The following is a 17,009-nucleotide window of genomic DNA, read 5'->3' as shown; positions in this document are numbered from 1 at the left end:
GTGCAAATCGAAAATCAAAAGCCCCTGTTGTGGCAGCTTCGCTGCATCAGTTCGTATAATTGTATAGTGATTTTTTTTCATATATTTCTTACAGCATAAGAAGCGGGGTTAGAATCGACGGAAGAGCATTTATCTTGATACTAACACCTAGTTTTTGTGTTTAGATAAAATGGAGACGGCAATCACCATGCCTGTACTTTTTCGGTTCAGTAAAGCGCTTATGCTAGATAAAAGTGCGTCGCCGGAAAACTGACAGGGATTTTATATTTCTTGAGAGATTGAAGAGGCACATGCTCTAAAATTGTAAAGGAAACGAAAAGTTTATTTCAGATTTACTTGAAACACGATGGCTTTGTTGGCGGAATGTTTCATTAAACAAGGCAGGCATTTTTTAGTCAGCTGGGAGAGCAAAGGAAAGAACCTGTTTAACTGTCTGTTTGCACTCTATGGACCCAAAATTTTCCTTCTTAGGCAGGTTGAATATTTTCGCTTCTATTTGAAGATGAAAAACTTTACTCGTCGCTGTACAATGGCACTTAAATTAAAATGAACCCTTGTTAACGCGATAGCGTTAAGGTGCTCGTGCCGCAGAGAAGCCGGCGTCGTCGTCGGCGTCAGTGGTGATGTAAACTTTATTGGCCATTGAAATTACAGGTGGGGAGTAGAGCCCTCATCATAGCCTATAGGAGTGGCCCAGTGGGTCCCTCTTTTACACATGGTATGCCAGCCCCTGGAGAGCCAGCCTGTCAGCGGCTGGGAGTAAAAAATCCACGAAGAATCCTCAAGACCAGGTTATTGTACAGTGCCATAAGGTAGTCTCCGACGAAGTTTTAGGCGAGCTCGAAGAACCAGCTTCCATGACGGTATTTAATAACGTCGTAATTTGTTACACCGTAGTAGTTAGAGACGAGCACGTAGTTTGCGAACAGAGGGGCGTACCTTGCTACCATCGACAACATGAAAAGGAGTGTCTCTGACGAATTTTTTCCGCATTTCGAGATATTTCATGCCGTACTATGAGTAGTTTCCACCCATTTCAGTTTTCAACTGTTTCATTTGAAAGGGCTGTCTCCCTTGCTTTTGAGGGCGTTATCAAGCTGGCGAAGGACCGCCTCAGCCAACTTGCTGTTTTCTTTCAACGTAACTGTAGTTTCTCAATCGTTTCATGGAAACTTGCTCGCGATGAACTTAAAGCACCTGCGTACACTGTATAGCCTTCGCAGCCTCGCTTGTCCTTCAGTGAAGAGCGCAAATGAGCCGTGTACATCGATCCACAAGTTCTGACTCCGCGTGGTCAATCTATCACCTTGGCCAAGTCAAACTATGTTCATGCTGAGAAATGTGTGGCATGGGCACGGCAGGGTCGCACAATACTCGCTTGCGGAGGGTATACTGATCATGGGAAGTTTGTCCAGCAGTTGGGTTACAAGAGGGTGACCTCTTATACGACGCTCTGCCCGGAGGTCGGTTGGTTCGTGTCCTTGCTGGCGGCCTCTCTCATGTCGTCCACCGCGTTGGCGACGTCCGCCTGGCTCTCCAGACGCCGCAGACGAAGTGACGAGTGGTTCTGCGGAACTCTTGACACGCAGAACATGTGCACAGCACGGGCTTCTGGTTCTGTGAGAGAAGAAAAGTTGCGAACAGCAGAAGCAAGAAGAGGGCGCCGGCTTCAGGTGCAGTGGTGGTGCGGGTTGCCTAAGGTTCCTGTTCCATACGCGAGGAAACGGGGCTCTTGAACATGGCCGATGGTGACTGCGAGAAGCGAATGGCAGAAGATTCTGGAAATCAGTGCTTTAAAGGTCAGGGAAAGCCAGGAAAGGGCCAACGCGATAACATACTGATGTGTCGAATATTTTACTTATAAACGCTGCAACAAAAAGTACGTGATCGCAAAAAGCGTGCCTAACAAACTCAAGTGAAATTTTCATAGTCTTGATTTACGTATGGGCGATATTTTATTGGAGAATATTTCATCAAGATGAGATATTATATACAGCAGATTCAACGGTAATGCTAAATATTTAAATGGTGTATAATAGAATAAGCTGCTCAGAATCTTGCAGAGGAGTAACGTTTTTTTGTAAATTGGTAAAGACGATAAAGAAAACAGTCCAATGGCCGGCAGTTGGACACCGTATTGTACGGGCAGTTCAAGGTAATCGCAGTATAAATCTTTAGTATATGTATTCTCTGAGACATCAGGTTCTTCATTTAGTTGATTGAATAATACAATTTTTATTACTTTCTGGTCCAGCGCAGTTTTTATTCTTATATCCAAGAGTGTGAGGTAAGGAGCACTTCAAATTTATTCTGGGACCTCGAACACTTTTCCAGAAACGGTTGAGCTATAATGTTCATGTGAACATTCCTAAACACGTGGAACTAGGGTACATAGGTCGCCGGTTTGAATCCCTGCCGTGAGCTAGGCTCTAAGTTAACCAGCAGGTTTATGCTGCATGATTCGTTGAATCGTATGATGCCATCCGGAACATTCTGCGGCAGACGGTTGGCCCACACATTTTACACGAATGTCGGGACTAAGCGGCCCGACTTTGACGCCTGCCCGAGAGGGATATATAGATATACCGTATCGGCATAATTTATTTCGAGTCGTGATGCTTGAGAGTTCCGCTGCCGCCTGTTATTATTAAGGCATAAGCCTTCCTTGGCTAATCAGTGGCGTGCACAGAATCTGTTGACAGAAGTCTGCAAAAGTGTGCACACGAACTGTCAGCCATAAATTGTATGGTATTTGAAATAAAATGCAAAAGTTGATAAACAATGTATGTGTAACTCGATAGTAAAAATGGTGATAATGATAATGACAGCTACCAATATTGGTAGAGATAGATAGGTGGTGGTTGTAGTGGTTTTATTAAAAATAATAGTAAAAAGGAAGGAAAAGATTTTTGCTAGCCCCGGCATCTGCCATCGATACTGAAGGACCTGAGCTGGGGCAGCGGAAATAAAGGATAGATAGAGAGAATGTTAGCTAGTGACAGTTTGAAGATAGCAGCTGATAGTGATGACAACGATAGTGATAGTTGGTGATAGCGATAATAGTAATGACGATATCAATAGTTCAAAATAAATAAAAATTAAAACGAACAAAAACGAGAAGTAACAAACGAAACAGGAAATATATAGAATGCAAGAATAAAAATGACAAAGTAAAGAAGAAAAATGAATAAAAATTAAACTAAGAAATAACAAGAGAAAGAGAGGAAAAGAAAGCTTTTTGTATCTCCGCTCTTGAGCAGACTTAAGTGCAATCGTGAAATTTTTTTGTTCCATTATGTAGTTTGGTTACCGTGACAACCACTTGGAGGCCGACATCTTGGATTCTATCCGTCACCATAACGCGGAGGTTCGTCACGCGACCAGTAGAGCTAACTATCTAAAATTTGGGCCAATGGTGTCAGTAGAGACAGCATAAACAGGTGCGATGACCCTGCGCATCACCGCCGCTACAAAATAAACATGTTCCGATTCAGTACCACGCTCTAGCGCTGCTGATATTTCATTAAAACATACCTTCAACAAGCTACTCATTGAAGATACTTGCGCGGGGTTTCCCTTTATACGAAGACATGCACTGATAGAATTCGAAGCATACAAGCAGTAATGACATGGATGCATGTCTAGATTGAATATACAGAGAAAATAGATGTCAAGGAATAGAAACGCTCTATGAGCATAGAGAAGTGTATGCATCGATGCCGCAAAAACCTTCTCGCGAGAATTAAGCAAAAATGAGAGTGTTATCATCGTCACTTCCGTTGTTTTAACTGGAAGTCGGAGATGACAAGCCCCGACCACGGCGGCTGCGTTTTTATGGAGGCAAAACGCTAAGGAGCCCGTGTGCTGTACGATGTCAGTGCACGTTAAAGATCCCCAGGTGGTCGAAATTATTCGCCGCGGTGGCTCAGTGGTTAGGCGCTCGATTACTGATCCGGAGTAACCGGGTTCGAACCCGACCGCGGCGGCTGCATTTTTATGGAGGAAAAACGCTAAGGCGCCCGTGTGCTGTGCGATGTCAGTGCAGGTTAAAGATCCCCAGGTGGTCGAAATTATTCTGGAGCCCTCCACTACGGCACCTCATTCTTCCTTTCGTCTTTCACTTCCTCATTTATCCCTTCCCTTACGGCGCGGTTCAGGTGTCCGCCGATATGATACAGATACTGCGCCATTTCCTTTCCTCAAAAACCAATCATTAATAATATATTACGACAAGCGCAGTGTCAGTGCGGAAGTTAGCTCCTCTTCACATGCCCCAGATTCACCCCCCCCCCCCAGCGCTGCACCTAAGTTGTCCGCAACGCGCCACTGGTACACCTGAACAACATGCAGAGACCGCAACCAACCGCTTCGCAAGGAACACATTTTAATAATAATAATAATAATAATAATAATAATAATTTGTTTTGGGGGAAAGGAAATGGCGCAGTATGTCTCATATCGTTGGACATCTGAACCGAGCCGTAAGGGAAGGGATAAAGGAGCGAGTGAAAGAAAAAAAGGAAGAAAGAGGTGCTGCAGTGGAGGGTTCCGGAATAATTTCGACCACCGGGGGATCTTTAACGTGTCAACACCACCGACGCGCACTGTCACCACCACGCACTCCTGGGCGTCAGATGTCGCCGCCACCGAGCCGACGAGGGTGTGCTGGACGTCCTGCCGCACGTATATCGCGCACCTTGATTTACCGGGGCGATGAGATGTGACACAACAGGGCACTGCAGCACAGGTGGGTTCCTCGCACGTGGTGGCTGAGTGGTAGCCAATGTGGCCAGGTAGCCGCATCTGGGGCTCCCCGTCATGTGAACGTACGTACGTCTCCTGCAGCGCGATAACTTCCGGCGAATCCTGTGCGATGCGAACTCGCATTTCGGCGTACCGCGCAGCAAGTGAGCGCACGTTCCACTGCAGGATGGATGGTATGCGGGAGGGAGTCCGGCGGCTAGCCATCATGCTGGCTTATCTGTGCGGGAGCACCTAAGCAAGCCCGGTGTCCATCGGTGCCCTCCGGGAAAAAGTGCACTGAGGGCGCGCAACGCCAGCTTTAAGCGCGCGATCTCCGCGTCCCGTGCGTCAGGGGGCTGGCCGTGAGAAGCGGCCGCAGGCTCGGGCCGCGCTGTACGGGACGCCGGGCAACCGGATCGCCGCTGCCGCTGCCGGCGCTGCCGTTGCTTCTGTGTCTGCTGCTGCTGCTGCTGGGGTGTTCCCCTGACGACCTGCGCATATGAAAGAGCGCGCGGCGTCTGCTGATGTTGCTGGGCTGGGGCCGCTGTCTCAGCCTGGACGACGGCTCGGACAACCCGCCTGGACATCGGGGCCATGGATGTGGCCATTAAAGTGGCCACGTGACGCTCTCGCTGCCAGTGCGGGCACGCTGGGTCAATGGCTGCGTGCCGCCCCCCGCAGTAAATGCAGCGGGGCTTGCTCGCGCAGGTACCAGGCTCGTGCGGCACGCCGCTGCGCGTGCATCGGGCAGGAGCACGACACACCTCAGTGGCATGCCCCAGGCTGGCGCACTTGGCACACTGGAGCGGCCGGGGACGGCAGGGGCGGACCGCGCGCCTGCGCTTGAATATGGTGATGAACGCGGGGGGTGTCGGCGCCGCAAAACGGAGAGCGAGTGTGCTGCCCGACTGAGACGCCGACACCATCGGTACCATTGACTCCGCCGCCGCTAGCAGCTCCTCCGCCGTCCTGCGCCCGTCCACACCGAAGACCAGGCCGGAGCTTTGATTTCGAGGAGGAGGCTCCTTGGCGCAGACCGGCACGCCGCGGATGACGGCCGTGGCTAGTAGGGCCTGGAGAGGATCGCTGCTCCCCGTGTCCACTGCCACCAAATTCCGCCGCATGTTTATCCGGACGGCGAGGACGCCCGGGCGGGATCCGATCTCCTCGGCCAACTCCCAGCCCTGTTCCCTGGTGAAGGCGGTGCCCCGGTTCGCCGGCCGAAACAGCACCGTCCCCACCAGGCTGGACGGGACCTCCACGGCAGCCGCGGCTCGCTCCAGGGCAGCTCTCCGACGCCGCTGTGCCTTGGTAGTGATAATGCGCCACGGGACCAGGCTGGCCCCAGCATCAGCGTCGCCGCTGCCTGCGGGGCATTGCTGCGGCGCGCCGCGGAGTTGTGCGCGCTCGCTGCCAGCAGACGAAGCCCCAGCCGCAGCCTGGTCTCGTGCGGCGGGATTTGGTGAGGTCGCACCCCTTTTTCTTCCGGACGCCGTCGCCCCACCAGCAACAGCAGCAGCATCAGCAGCAGGCTGGAGGTGGGCTCCATGGGGCTCGTGCTGGGAAGGCCCTGCTCCTTCGAGTGTGGAGGGAGAGGCAACAGTGACGGTGGGGGGCCTTCGATCTTCCCGCTTGGCCACCGCGATGTCCCTTTTGGTTTCCGAGTCCCTCTCCTCCTCGGCCCCCGTTGAGCGTCGCCGTTTCCGGAGAGCCGACTCGTCCATTGGGGTGCACATGCTCTCCTCGGCTGCAGGTGTCCGTGGTGAGCCCGCAGCAGCAGCATCAGGGGGTGAGGGCGTCACAGCCGGTTCCCCAGGAGTAGCAATGGCGGCAGGAAGCGCAGGGGTGGCCAGAAATGGCGGGGAGGGAGCCGCCATAGAGTTCTGCGTCTGGTGAGCGAGCGCCATGGCGTCCCTCAAGGCTAGAACGCGTGGGTCCGCCGGCGACACGTCCAAGGTCCCGATGACGGACTCAAGGTTCTCCGAGGTGGTGATGAGATCAGCGATCTCGGCCTTCATTCGCCGAATGGTGCTGGACGACCTTCCTCTGGACGGCGTTCGTCTCCGTGATCGTGAGCGTGAGCGGCCTGCCCTGCGTTGCTGATTGTCACCGCCGAACACAGGCCTTCGCTCGTTCACGGTGTCTGTGGCCTCCATGGGGAGACCCCGCAACGCCGCGATGCCTTAGGCCCAGCGTCCGAAGCAGCAGAGAGCTAAAAAACACGTCCGCTCGCTTCGAACGCCGCCTTCGAACAATGCGCTGCAGCGCTGCCGCCGCCGCTCAGCGCCCGGACCGGACGGGGTGACATACCAGATGCTGCGAAACCTGGATGCGCAGCAACGACAGATCCTCCTGCAGCAGATCAACCTGGTGTGGGAACGCGGGGAGCTACCGGAGGATTGGCGAACCGCGGTCGTTTGTCCCATCCGAAAGGCAGGGCGCCCGCCTACGGAGCTGAGCGGATACCGGCCAGTGGCATTAACATCGGCGGCAGGTAAGCTCATGGAGCATATGGCGTTGCAGCGTCTGAACGAGCGGGCTGCGGAGGCTGATTTGTTTGACGAGCGGCAGACGGGTTTCCGTGGGATGCGGTGCACGGCTGATTCTATATCGGACGTTGTTACCGCGCTGGAGCATGCCAGGGCAGCAGGCCAGGTTGCGCTGCTGCTGCTACTGGACGTCTCGGGCGCTTTTGACAACGTTCACCGCGCACCAATTCTCGCGGTGCTTGAGGGGGCTGGTGTGAGCGGGCGCCTTTTGCGATACGTTCATGGCTTCCTGAGCGGGCGCACCATGCGCGTACGAGTAGGGGGTAAGCTCTCCAAGCCTCGCCCGGTCGACATGGGCGTGCCGCAGGGCTCTGTCCTATCACCATTTCTGTTTAATGTGGCCATGTCGGTGGTGCCGGCCTCCCTCCCCACGAGCGGGCGACACCATGTGTACATGTCCATATATGCAGACGACATAGCTCTGTGGTGCCTTCAGGGAGCCCTGACCGCAATCGATGCCAGCTTGCGCGGCCTTGATCTGTCGCTGAGCGCGGACAAATCGGTGGCCATGGCCTGCGTTTCGCGCTCGCGCTCGCACTTTGCGCCACTGTCACTAGACGGGACTCCGATTCTTTGGCGTAAATCGGTGCGGTACCTTGGCCTGGACATCGACTGGCGCCTTTCCTTCCGCCCCGCGGCGACCAAGGCCTGTCTGCAGATGAAGAGGATCACCGCCGCCGTGCACAAGCTCACCGCTCGAGGCCAGAGCATCTCCCAGCAAGCCGCGCTGCGTCTATACAATGCTGCAGCCTTGGGGGCGGGCTCTATGCGCTGCCGCTCGTCACGGTGCGCAAACCGTGCTGGAAGAAGCTCGAGCTTCAGCACCACAAGTCCCTGCGCGTGTGCCTAGGCCTGTCCAAAAACTCGCAGTGCGCCGCAACGTTGGCCGAGGCAGGAGCGTGGCCCCTTGAGCTCCAAGCAGTGCTCAGGGCGCTGAATCACATCGACCGGCTTCACCGCGCACCGGACGGCGGCTCGCTGCTGCAGCGTATGCGCTCGCACCCGCGCTCACGAATGGGCGCGGCGCTGCTCGAGTATGAGCAATTGACCCAAGGCCCACCCCCCTACGGATCCTGCGCGCCCTGGTCTGCTGCTTCGGAGGTACAGCGAGAGATCGTCGGCATCGCGGGAAAGCGGAGCACACCCCTTTGCGCTGTGCAGCAGCTGGCCAGAGCCGTCATACACGAGGAGCTCCAGGACCATCTCCTCGTGTACACCGACGGCTCAGTGGCATGCGACAGCTGCTCCCTTGCTGCGGCGGCCACCATCCCCGCCCTGCGACTGCACAGCCAGCAACACGCAGCCTTCCTGGGCTCCTCCACCACGGCGGAGTTGATGGGGATCCGGCTCGGGTTGGACCTGCTGCTCACCCTCGGCCCTCCGCCGCCCAGGAGTGCTCTGCTGTGCGACTCCCGCGCCGCCCTCAGCCGCCTGCAATCTAACGGCCGCGGTACCCCACTAGTGCGGGAAATTCGCTCGCGCATCGAGCGCCTCGCGCAGAGGGGTTGTGCCGTGCGTGCACAGTGGGTGCCCGGTCACTGCGGCATCGCCGGCAACGAAGAAGCTGACGACCTCGCGACCGCTGCACACCAACTACCTGCCAGCGGTCTGCCCCTTGCGCTGGAGGACGTGCGTGCGGCCATTCACGACCATCTCCGAAAGCAGCACCCCGACCCACGCATCGCGGGAGGTGAGCGCATCGACAGTGTCACCGGCTGTCGCGCACTTACACGGTCACAACGTGCAATGATCCTCCGCGCGCGCATTGGCTGCGTGTGGCCCGGGGAACGACGGGTGCGTCACGGAATCGCGACGAGTGATGTGTGTGACGGATGCGGTGCAGTGGAAACACTAGAACATCTGCTCCTCCGCTGCTCCGCGTTCGCCGATGCTCGTCGCGATATGCTCGCGGCCTATAGGGCGCAGGGCATACTACCAGACTCCATCAAGACGCTATTGTGGCCGCAGGGCAGTGCGCGCACTCGTGAGCGAACTTTGGTGAGCCTCTGTGCATTCCTCGAACACACGGGCTTGACCTCCCGTCTGTTCTAAGTCAGGTAGTTACACGCAGTGACCGAACGCTCCGCGAGTTCTACCTTGAACGATTAATAACTGGACGCCCCACTCCAGTTGTAACCTACACAGTGCTGTGCGCGTGTGTGACTTAATTCCTCTAAAATGAACTAATAACGCGCACAACCTGGACACATTTCTTATTGTGTAAATAGTTTGTACATATTACTTCTCCCCCTGTCCTCTATTCGTGTCCTCTCACCTCTTTCATTTCATTTCTCCATTCTGCCTGCTGTTCTTTATTTCCGCTGCCCCAGCTCAGATGCTTCAGTATCGATGGCAGATGCCGGGGCTAGCAAAAATCTTTTCCTTCCTTCCTTACTATTATTTTAATAAAATCACTACCACCACCACCATCTTTAACGTGCACTGACATCGCGCAGCACACGGGCGCCTTAGCGTTTTTCCTACATAAAAAGGCAGCCGCCGCGGTCGGGTTCGAACCCGGGAACTCCGGATCAGGTAGTCGAGCGCCCTAACCACTGAGCCACCGTGGCGGGTGAAGACATTTTAACAGGTTTCCTTTCCGGCTGCATTTGTATCTGTCACTTGAAAGAGAAACACGATGAGGTCGTAGTGGATTGAAAAGACTGCCATTGTTGATTGCCTGAAACGAGCAATTTCGAATTCCCTGCTAATCCGTGTTATTTTCTCGCAAAAGTATATATATATGTCTGCAAATACAAAGTAGCGCGATCAGAGCAGAAGAGGAAATGTATAGAGGATGATTAAACAATGACACAAGTTGCTGCACCATAATGGCAATACCTCGTTGCTGATTCACAGATTAGACGGGGTTCTGAACATTTGAAAGGCCTGCGCAGAGCACACAGACACTAAAGTGCACGAGGAAATGCAGAAGTGCTACTGAAGCCGTCAAACCCTGTCGACGATACGGTCCACGTTAATGCATGAAGTGCTCGTTGTTGCACTGGCACTCGGACCGAACATTGATAATTTTTTTTCAAAGTTTGCTCAGTGTTGGGCCCACATTGCGTAAAATATTCATCACCTCGCGTCCGCTCTTAATCATTAATTTAATCTTTGCACATCAAGAGGCATTTATCACAAATATAGCGAGATATTACAAGATTAACCTGGACAAACTGGAAACAAAGCTTTAAAATCATAAATAAAATGAAATGAATATTGGTTTTTGTGGAAAAATAAATGGCCTGGTATGTGTCTCACGTACCAGCGGTCATCTGAACCGCGCTGTAAGGGAAGGCATAAAGGAGGGACTAAGAGAAGAAAGGAAGAAAGAGGTGCCGTAGTGGAGGGCTCCGGAATAATTTCGACCACCTGGGGATCTTTAACGTGCACTGACATTGCACAGCACACGGGCGCCTTAGCGTTTCACTTCTATAAAAAATTACAGTGGATTAGCAGAGCTAATGCAGGATATACCAAGCGAAAGCGAGATTGAGGTCTCCAGTGGCCCACGGAGCCGGTTGTGCGCCTTACCTTTCCTGAGAATAAACGCTCTTTGCAAAGTCAACGCCAATGAACTCTATGAACGCCGTTGGCTCACTTGTTTTGTTTGGCTTTTGAAGAAATTAAATGGCAGAGTAACCGTCTTACATATCTCGGTGGACACACGAACCGCGCCGTTAAGCAAGGGTAGTAGTAGTAGTAGTAGTAGTAGAAAACATTTATTCCAAAAAGGTAGGATAGAGAGGCGAAAATACAGATTTTGGGTGGAGTCCTTATTTCAGGACCCCAATGTCCACCGCAGTTGCTCTTGCTTGGGATATCAGCTTTCGCTGCGTCGCCAAGTCAGAGCTGAGCAGGGCAGACTCCCACTGTTCCTCGGAGTGATGTTTCTCTAGTTCGGGGGCTTGGGACCGGAGCAGCCCCACGTTACATGATATGTTGTTGGAATTTCGCCACACCAGGGGCAGTTGCTGTCATATCTGTCGGGGAAGATCATGTGGTACTTGTGTAGGTTAGGAAAGGTGTTCGTCTGTAGTTGTCGCCATTACCTCGCCTCTGCCCTCGTTAGCTTACGGTGTGGTGGGGGATAGACTTGTCTTTGTGTTCGGAGAAAGAGGAGGCGCTCGCCGTACGTAGAGGGGAGAGGGGTGAGGTCGGGGAGGTTAGTCGCTCGGTTAGTATATCCTCGAGCTAGACTGTCTGCGGCCTCGTTTCCCTCGAGCCCCTCGTGCCCAGGAGTCCATGTGGTTTGGTGCTTGCATGTGGAATTTTGAACTTGTGGGGTAGTCAGAATGGGAGCGACGGAGTGTGGAAGTCTGCCAGAGAGGAAGAGGCGACACGCGGACTGGGAGTCGGTAATAATTTTTAACTAATTTCCCGTAGCATCGCCGTGCTGGATTGCGAGGGCAATTGTAGCAGTATCTGCTACTGTGGGAGAGCAGTTTCGTAGGGAGGCGCTGGCGATTTCCTTGAAATTGGTGTCCAAGACGACCGCCACCGCGTTTGTTGAATCGGGGTACGTGGCTGCGTCCACGTATACAGCATTTTGTGCCTGTCGATGTGTGCGGCGCAGATAGTCCACTCGCGCCTTTCGTCGTCCCTTTTGTGAGTCCGAGTGCATGTTTTTCGGGAGTGGAGCTACATACACGCGAGTTCGCAGAGTTGAGGGTAGGTCTCGGTTGTCCTGGACGGCGCGTATGTCAGCCGAGGAACCCACTCTTTCCAAGATTGCGCGTAAAGCAAACGATAAAGGAGGGAGGGAAAGAGGGAAGCGAAAACTGAAAACCGATGTTGGATTTTGAGGAAAGGCGCGGTGCTGCGCAGCGGCAGAACACCTGTGGCTCGGTGCTACTGGTGGCGTATGCGCACTAGTGACTAGGGAGCGAGAGAGAGAAACTGCGCCGTGCGTGACGTCACTCGTGCTCCGACATACGCCGGCTCGTGCGAAGCGTGGTGTTGACTAGCGCAGTGAAGCTTTTCGCTTCAAAACAATAATAATAATAATTGGTTTTTGGTGGAAAGGAAATGGCGCAGTATCTGTCTCATATGTCGTTGGAGACTTGAACCGCGCCGTATGGGAAGGGATAAAGGAGGGAGTGAAAGAATAAAGGAAGAATAGGTGCCGTAGTGGAGGGCTCCGGAATAATTTAGACCACCTGGGGATCTTTAACGTGCACTGACATCGCACAGCACACGGGCGCCTTAGCGTTTTTCCTCCATAAAAACGCAGCTGCCGCGGTCGGGTTCGAACCCGGGAACTCCGGATCAGTAGTCGAGCGCCCTAACCACTGAGCCACCGCGGCGGGTCGCTTCAAAACAGCCGCCACGGTCTGGTTCGAACCCGGGAACTCCGGATCATTAGCCGAGCACGCTAACCACTGTGCCACCGCGGCGGGAAAGAAATGAAAATTGCTTTTTTTTTTGGGAAAGAGAATAGCGCAGTATCTGTCTCGCATATCAGCTGACACCTGAACCGTGCCAGTGCCGTAAGGAAAGGAATGAAGGAGGGACTGAGAGAATAAAGGAAGAAAGAGGTGCCGTAGTGGAGGGCTCCAGAATGATGTAGACCACCTGGGGACGTTTAACGTCAGTGCATGTTAAAGATCTTAATAATTGGTTTTTAGGGAAAGGAAATGGCGCAGTATCTGTCTCATATATCGTTGGTCACCTGAACCGCGCCGTAAGGGAAGGGATAAAGGAGGGAGTGAAAGAAGAAATGAAGAAGAGGTGCCATAGTGGAGGGCTCCGGAATAATTTAGACCACCTGGGGATCTTAAACGTGCACTGACATCGCACAGCACACGGGCGCCTTAGCGTTTATCCTCCATAAAACAACAGCCACCGCGGTCGGGTTCGAACCCGGGAACTCCGGATCAGTAGTCGAGCGCCCTAACCACTGAGCCACCGCGGCGGGTATTAAAGATCATCAGGTGGTCGAAATTGTTCGGGAGCCCTCCACCACGGCACTTCGTTCTTCCTTTCTTCTCTCGGTCCCTCTTTTATCCCTTCCCTTTCATCGCGGTTGAGGTGTCGGCCACTACATGAGGTAGATACTGCGCCATTTCCTTTCCCCAAGCGCCGATTAGTGTTTAGGTGCGGGCTAGTTGGCGAATAAACATGAAATTAGACATGAAAGTTACGGGTCGAATTGGACTTATTTTTGGAAATGTGGCGGAGAGTTTGAAGGATGCTTCACTCCCGCCACCGGTTGGCCCGGTATTGCACTGCCTCTGGGATCGGCCTTGTCTTTAGCGCGTCTTTACTATCCTGTCTTTCTATCCCATCTTTCAACTCTCCTACTATCTGCACGTGGTAGCGATTGTGGCTCGGCTTGAGCCAGTGGGCAGGCCTGTGCACTTTCCTTTTCTTTCTTCCTGGCAACAACTTCTCTCTCTCTCTCTAATCATGAAAAGCGGCAGAGCGAAGCAAGAAATACGAAAGAGAGACACGAGAACACAAGACAAGCGCTTGTCCTGTGTTCTCGTATCTCTCGTCTTTATTGCTTTGCGCTGCCGCTTTCCATGAGGAAAAGAGCTGCAGCTCCTTCTCAGAGTTCATCTCAACTGCGCTGCGAAAATTGGTTTGAAGAAAGGAGAAGCAACAGTCTCACTTTTTGAGGGTGGTGGCGAAAGACATTTATTGCCTCGAAGAGAGTACATACAGGGAGGTATGATCGGACCGCTTGTTAAGTGGCCGGCCCTCACAGACTAGGCGGGGTTCCTGGTACGGGACACCAGTGGCGTCGGCCGCTGCCCGGATGCGCTCAACCAGGGCCGTTTGGGCCTGCAGGTCAGAGCAGCCGAGCATGGTCGCCTCCCAGTCCTCCCGGGTGGGGTGGATTGATGGGGATATTGAATAACTTTATCATTGACGGACCCCTTATAGCTGAAATTTTCAGTCGTGGGTTGGCTCCTGGTCGTGGGTGGTGGCCGGCTGCCCGTGTCAGACGGAGACCTTCTCCACCAACTACACTAGGCTCAGTTGCGAGGTCCGGTCGGATCAAGAGACCACGACCTCCCAACCTCCGTGTCCGCGAGGGACCATTGGGCTGGTGGATGTATGGAGGGTGGATGGAGGGACCATTGTCGGAAGATGCACATAATGTGGTCGAATGTGGCTCTTGGGACCCCACAGAGGGAACACTAAGGGGTGTGAGCAGAAGCGAAGACGAGCGTAAGTAGCGCTGGGAGGCAATGCTGCGAGCCTGGAGAGAGAACGAGTCCACAGTGATTGAAGAACTTTATTGTTGCAAAAGGATTATCCTGGCGAAAGTGGGGACAGATACTGCGCCCTTTCCTTTCACTAAAAAAATATTTTCTCTTTTTTGAGGTTCTTTGGTGCACTGATATCCCACAGCACAGGAGAGCCTTTGCTTTTCGCCTCCTTTTAAACGCTGCTGCCGCGGTCAGCTTCGAAGCCGTGTACTCCAGATCTGTAGGCAAGCGCTCTAACCTTTGAACCACCGCTGCGCAGAAAGCTATTTTGACCGCGTTCCGCACAATGGGTAGGCAGCAGGCCCACCATGCCATCTCTCTGTCTCACAGCTGCCACGTACATCAAAGCGCAATTTAGGTGTCCACTGACCCATGCAGCCAGTTTGGCCCCCTTTGATTTCTCAACATCATCGGAGTCTAGAGCGTGATCAACGCCAACGCTATGACACAATGAACGCTGACAGCTTTCGCTTTGTATCCTGGATTAGCTAATCCACATTATTTGTTTCCAAGAACACCCACCCCATTCATTTCTGCAGCCGACAGTACGTGCGCACGCGGATGTGCGAAGAAAAAGTCATGTGTTCATAAACAGCATTTTGTCCGTATCAAATGCGCTAGAAAATGACCGTGCAAGGAGGTAACTTTCGCACAAATGAAAATTTGCAGATGATGTACCGACCCGCCGCGGTGGCTCAGTGGTTAGGGCGCTCCACTACTGATCCGGAGTTCCCGGGTTTGAACCCGACCGCAGCGGCTGCGTCTTTATGGAGGAAAAACGCTAAGGCGCCTGTGTGCTCTGTGATGTCAGTGCACGTTAAAGATCCCCAGGTGGTCGAAATTATTCCGGAGCCCTCCACTACGGCACCTCCTTCTTCCCTTCTTCTTTCACTCCCTCCCTTGTCCCTTCCCTTATTGCGCGGTTCAGGTGTCCAACGATATATGAGACAGATACTGCGCCACTTCCTTTCCCCAAAAACTAATTATTATTATTATTATTATGTATCGGGAGAGCTGTCTACATGCAGACAAAAAAGGAAGATGCTCTGACCTCGTTTTATTTTGCAGCGATAGCTTCATTATGCTAGCATTTAGAGCCTTCAGCATGGCGGCGGTATCACGTGGTCACGTGGTCGGTCACGTGGTGCTGAGCAGCTGCCGGCGGCGCGGCGCACCGGTGAGAGGGGGGAGTGGAGAGGGAGGAGGACGAAGAGAGTGGTGGTGGTGGTGGAAACATTTATTGCCAAATACAGAGCGGGGCAAGGCCCCTAACATGGCACGAGGCAACCCTTAGGGGGATGTCCTTACAGGGCAAAGGACAGCCCTTGGAGGGCTATCCGCTTCAGGGCGTCGGTAATTATCCGGCACTGGTCAGCAGCAGCGGAGGTGGGCAGGAGAGTCTCCCAGTATGACACCGCCGTGGTGGGGGAGGGAGGGTGTGGGAAGGCAGGACATGTGAGGAGGACATGAAGGAAGTCTCCCGGTTTCCCGCAGAGCTTACAAGAAGAAAGGAATTGATCGGGGTAGCGGGCATGAAGGAGAATAGGGTAGGGACAATAATAATAATTGGTCTTGAGGGGAAAGGAAATGGCGCAGTATCTGTGTCATATATCGTTGGACACCTGAACTGCGCCGTAAGGGAAGGGATAAAGGAGGGAGTGAAAGAAAAAAGGCGTGCTGTAGTGGAGGGCTACGGAATCATTTCAACCACCCGGGGATCTTTAACGCGCACTGACATCGCACAGCACACGGGTGCCTTAGCGTTTTGTCTCCATAAAAACGCAGCCGCTGCAGTCGGGTTCGAATAGGGTAGGGAGGTAGGTAGGTAAACTCTTTTATTGCGCCCAAAAACAGGGGACCAGTCAAAGGACCGGTTGCGCTGACTTAGAGGAGGTCGGCGGGGATCCTTTGGGATGCCGCGGCCTCCACCGCGCGCTGGATAAGCCAGCGTTGGTCTGCTGGCTTGGAAGTACACAGGAGAGACTCCCACGTCTCTGGGGTGTTTGCGTTGTCTCTGTTGTAATGTGGACATGTCCACACCATGTGTATGAGTGTGGCCGGAGTTGAGCAGTGTTTACACATGGGGGCTATCTGTTCCGGGAATATCTTGCTGTATAAGAGGGGGTGTGGGAAGCTGCCAGTTTGTAGTTTGCGCCATTGGACGGCCTCGCGCCTTGTTAGATCGCGGTGTGCGGGAGGATATGTGCACCTTTGGAGTCTGTAGTGCTGGAGTATGTCCGTGTAAGTGGTGAGTAGAGATAGTGAAGCGCGTGGGATATTAGTGTCAGCGGAAGCAGGGTGGCTGATCACACTCTCGGCTCGGCAGCTGAGATCTCGAGCGAGTGTGTGTGCCTGGGCGTTTCCGCTGAGCGACTCGTGGGCTGGAGCCCAAAGAAGTAAGCGAGATGTGGAAGAGGGTGCTGTAGAACGTAGAATGTGTAACGCCTGGCAAGAGATACGGCCAGCATCGTAATTGCGAATAGCCTGTTGAGAGGAG

This window comes from Amblyomma americanum, chromosome 5 (genome assembly GCF_052857255.1).
Source record: "Amblyomma americanum isolate KBUSLIRL-KWMA chromosome 5, ASM5285725v1, whole genome shotgun sequence".
In the NCBI taxonomy this organism is placed as follows: domain Eukaryota; kingdom Metazoa; phylum Arthropoda; class Arachnida; order Ixodida; family Ixodidae; genus Amblyomma; species Amblyomma americanum.
This window is presented reverse-complemented; position numbering follows the sequence as displayed.